Consider the following 5,620-nt stretch of genomic DNA (forward strand, 5'->3'; position numbering starts at 1 on the left):
TTGTATCAGTGACAATACTGAAATTTAGATTCAAATATTAATATTTGGTACCTGCTATCTCTTCTCTATTGTGATTTATGGCAGAAATCTACCAATGGCAATGAGATCTGAGAAAAAGTGAAGTATCACATACTGGACTACAGGAATGGGGTTTAATGAGAATGATCCTTGATGCGTCTTTTTAATCTGTGAGACAATATGCTGATTTGTTAGTGCAATCTCTTTCTACCACTGACTTCTCATTGATATGCAATAATCTCCTTTTGTTAGAATGCAACAACAACAGATTAGGTTAAACTGCGTCTCTCACTGTTGGTTTTGAAACTTTGCGGCCTCTCTCAAACCATCCATGCACATGCCAATGTTTAAAAATATCCTCAGTCTTTCCTAGGACAGGAATTACTTCTAGATGAAGACTTTTCCCCTAAATTACGTTTGTGCAACTTGTTAATACATTTTACATGAAGTATCAGAAAGGATCTTAGGAAAGAGGAGGGCACCTACCATAGTATCTATTTCCCATAGAAGCCATCAGGGCAAGTTTATTAGCACATTGTGGTTGCAAATAATGAATTCAATTTAATATTTGGGGTTACCTGGGGTTTAAATTGGTACTGATCTTAGTCTAATGTTTCTTATTTCAAAAATTGAAACACATTACTATATGACTTTGCCAGCATGCAAAATGTTAATCTTGATAGATTACACTAAGCTTTATAGAGAGCACTTTTTGCTCCACTTATATTTCAGGATCTTAACTCCTCAGCATAAGGATGCTTTAGCTCTTTATACTGAGAACACCGCACATTTATTTTAATTGGATAACTGAGCTTTTTTGCTTACTGAGCTGTCTGCCTGACATTTGCAAAGCGCAGGTTTTTTTCCCGAACATAACCTAGCTGTTCATTTTTATAATGCCTGTCATCCTGAATGTGGAATCTCATCCTTAATTAGTTGTCATATTTGTTTAGATGTTATACATCATCTATTGGTCTGAACTGTTTGGTTTAGCGTCCTTTCATAATGTCCACTAAATGATTATTTTTGCATTCACTTATGTTTTATTTAACAGTTTTCCAATTTATTGAATTCCTGACTCACAGGTCTTTCACTAAACAATGGAATCATTAAATTGGTTAGGCATGCAGGTTCTCAGTGCAATACATGGGCAAATCAAAGCTAGCAGAGAGCAAACTAAACCAATCCATAAGCAGTAGTGAGAAGCAGACTGGAGTGTTCTACAGTACCATACACACAGTGAGCTCAGTTTCAGCTCAGGTTTTCAGCTCTAAATCTCGTTTGGAATCAGAACCCCACCACAAGTCAACCTATCTCATGTGAAACAGAAAGAACACTTCATTGTCATATGACCCCTGTTAAGCAAGCAATGGGGTCATATAAGCATGTTTTCACTCTGTCTGAAGTGGAAGGGGAATGGAATCCAGGGCAGAGCCCAAACCAACAGATTACTGAAAAAGTGTTTCTCAGTGACTAACTCTTTAAGTAAAATGGAAGATCTTCAACAGAGCTGAAAACAACTTTATCCAACATACATATGGCAGCTACATATGGAAAAAACATCTCAGTTACTGTATAAAGTTGAGCCAAGACAAGAGTTTAGAACCACCTCCCACATATATTTGTGAGTGCCTTAAACACAGTTTCAGTGAAATTGGTGATTACCTCTACCTCCCTTTCCACCCAAACTCTCTTTCTTAATACCTGTATCCAAGTCGGGTACTGCAAACCACGTAAGATGAGATCGCTAACCTTGAGTAACCTGATAGGACATAAAGCAGGAATTTGAAAAGCTTGACAATATCTACTACTGAGAGAGAAACAACAGCTGAAGAGGGAAGAGCTCCTGGCCCTGAATGTTGCCTGGAATAGTGAAACATCTTCTCTTTGAAAATGGATAACCCACTTTTGATTGCTTTTCACTGTAACAACAGTACTGTTGTTGCATAACAGGTGTTATATCCTAGACAACTAAAGCTAGTGGTGAATTGTTCAGGCAATCACATCACTGTTTCAATTACACTGACATTGCATCAGAGTCATCCTTTGTGTGGATATAGGCAACATACCCACATGCTTAAAGACAAACCAGCATGAAATAAAAATTTACTTTTCCAAATATGAATGTAAGGACTAGCTCTTGGATCTAGAAGGAGTTTTAGCATTTTTCTTCCCCATGTTAAACTTAATCTCACTCATTAAGAGAAAAGGCTTGATTTCAAGCTGATGATACACCAACAAATACTACCTAGGCTTTTCCTGATCCTAGTCTGTTCCTTGTGCTTTTTATGAAGTGCTGCAAGACAATTCTTGGTATGCAGAGCACTAGGTTAGTGCTGGAGAATCATAAAAGCTACCAGAAAACAAATTCCCCTTCATATCAAACCCAAACATCTCCATTGCTGTATGAATAAAGTTAGGTATTGTAAGGACTCAAATTCCTGTCCGGAAAGACTCAGGATAAAGCTCATGTTATAGTGAGAGATGAAGCTTATGGCCTTTAACAACAACTGAAGAGTTGCAATAAGCTTTTATAATAGTGGTAACAAGACTGGTTTTGATGACAGGGAGGCTGAGGGAGCTGTGGTTGCTCAGCCTGGAGAAGAAGAGGCTCAGGGGTGACCTTATCGCTCTCTACAGGTACCTTAAAGGAGGCTGTAGAGAGGTGGGGGTTGGTCTATTCTCCCACGTGCCTGGTGACAGGACGAGGGGGAATGGGCTAAAGTTGCACCAGGGGAGGTTTAGGTTGGATATTAGGAAGACCTTCTTTACTGAAAGGGTTGTTAGGCATTGGAATGGGCTGCCCAGGGAAGTGGTTGAGTCACCATCGCTGGAGGTCTTTAAAAGATGTTTAGATGTAGAGCTTAGTGATATGGTTTAGTGGAGGACTTGTTAATGTTAGGTCATAGGTTGGACTAGGTGATCTTGGAGGTCTCTTCCAACCTAGACAATTCTGTGATACTTTCATAAATTCTTCAAAGACATCCCCAAATCATTGTCTTCCTTCTGATTTCACCTCCCACTCAAATCTTGCCTTCAAACTGAAAAAAGGTTGTTTTTTTCTGTTGTTTTTTTTTTTTTTTCCCACTCCCTTCTGCTTATCAAAATGCTACTTCAGTTCTGCTTTGGAAGAAATCCTTTGCACAGCCTTTTATTCCTCATGCGTCTGTACTGTAAAACTGTAAATAAATAAATAAAAATGTGGAAATAGGAACATGCCAAAGTGGCAACAAATCACTTGAGATAAGAAACCATAACATAACACAACAGCAGTTCAAACTGTAGACAAATAATATTTCCAAGGAGTTAGAAAACTATATTTTAGTTCACAAACCAAAGCCAAATATAAAGCTAATAAACAATGTGCACGCACTTAAAGACAATCAAGGCCAGAGTAGTGCAGGACATGGTAGAGAGGGGTGATTCTGAGGTTTCCTAAAAATATTAAATTTGATCTTTGCTGTATGATCTGCTACAGTGAAAGTTGTGTTAGAATTTTAACTAATTGAGAAAAATATCCTAAAGAGTTTACTGCATTTTCCTTTTCTTGTTGTTGTTTTTGTTTTGGTTATACATGATGCTTTGCTTATTCTTTAGCCAACTGCTCAATAAATATATATTTTTATTAATTTACCACATGTTGGCTATTTGGTTAAGAAAGGAAGTGCTACTGCATCAAATCATGAATAATGATACTGTACAACAAGTAGATGAATCCAATCACATGAATTGTATGGTGTTTCAGGTACTTTCTGTATGTGTGTCCCACTGATATTTATCTATCCACATGCTTCACACCCTTCTTCAGTACAAATCTTACTCAGTATTACTGCCTTTGTCATTTTGTCCAACCACCAAAGGAAACATTGTCAATATAGCCTTTGTGTATGGTGTGTAGGAGAGTATACTCAAACATGTAGTGCTCGTATTTTGTATAAAGCTATAAAGTAAGCAGAAGATAGCATCTCCCCACCATTGCTGGCACACATCAGGGTTTCTTTTCTTTACTTTCCCTGAAGGATCAAAACACTTTCCAGAGAAGAACTTGCTAGTAAATTGCAAAGCATTCAATATTTAATGCCTTATCTTTATGTCTTCTCTGCCCCTGTTAATTTATAATGCAACAGGAACCCAAGTAGAAGAGATACAATTCTGTTGGCATGCATGTGACATGATTAATGGCACATTAAATACATCAGTCTCATCATATGTAGCTGTCATTCCTATGGCTTGAACTATAAACCTGGGAGAGAAGGCAAGGAGCCTTCCAGAAACGCAGAAATACCATTGTTGGTTTAAGATCAGCAGAATTATCTTTCCTTCCTTTCCTGTACTTGGAAGTGAACAGAAATAGAAGCTGTCTATGAAAAAGACAGCTAAAGAGAAGGTTAGCTGCCATTCATCACCAGAGAGAAGTGGTGCAGGGCCCTGGGAAAAGCAGCAGTCACATACTTACCAGTCACCAGCCCTCCCTAGTGTCGGTGCTCCCTGAGCAGCACTCGCCTGAGCAGCTACAGCCACGTTTCATCTTAGAGGTCAGATGCAGGTCAGTGGTATTTTTATGATCCTCTTAGATGAAATGGCCTGTTTAAATGAAGTCAGTTTATAAGACATTTTTATTTCCCTACAAACAAACAACTAAAAAACAATCCTTCTTCACATATCATGCACTGTTGCCTGAAAAAAAATACATTTAATACTGGATAAAACTTCCCTTTCTGGGGAGCAAACATGCAACCCAGTCCCTGTGCTGAATCTCATCACTCTGCCTCTGACTGAAAAGAAGCAGCAGCGGAGCTCAAGCCAGCTGATGAGGTTATTGCCCCCAAGCCCCAACACACACACACACACACACAAATAGCCATGTGTACACATACACATGCACATGGACCCGGGCACACTCACTCACAGCCGCCTCTCGCTCCCTGCCCCAGCCTGGCTGTGCCCAGCTGTTGGTCCCTGAGCAGGAGGCCAGGCACACGGGGCAGGCACAAACCTCATCAGGCTCCTCTGCTCTGCCAAGCTCCCACCAACACTTTCAGGCAGTAAAAAAAGGCTGTGAACCTTGTCAATAGTGCATCTGGTTACAAGTACACTGTGAACAGTATCGATGGTGCCACTGCGGGTAGCTCTTCAATCAAAACAGTAAAAAGGAAAAGCAAAATGACTTTGAACACCAACATATTTTTACCTTTTCAGACTAAGCTTTTATTTTGATATTACAAACCATTTTTTTTTTTTGTTATTCACAAATCACGGCTGTGATATAAACACTAATTTCTAAAGACAGATATACACATTTTCTGGGTTTGTAGGTTTCTGTATTCTTTTTTATCTGTTTAGAAGTCACTATATTCCACATATGGTAGTAATATTTTTTTTTTCATAAGTCATATTCTCAGTAGTTATTTATATAAGTGAAAACATTCCCAATATATATTGTAAAAAATTTTTCAAATGCTTTTCTTACATAACTATTTCAGACATACATTTGAAAATGACTACTAGGAGTACTGTAGGACCTTTATAAACAAAATAGTTGCTAATATGGGCTGCACCCTCAAATTTTCAAGATTATTTTAATAGTCTAAAACACCATACA

Source organism: Anser cygnoides, chromosome 15 (assembly GCF_040182565.1).
Source record: "Anser cygnoides isolate HZ-2024a breed goose chromosome 15, Taihu_goose_T2T_genome, whole genome shotgun sequence".
Lineage (NCBI taxonomy): Eukaryota > Metazoa > Chordata > Aves > Anseriformes > Anatidae > Anser > Anser cygnoides.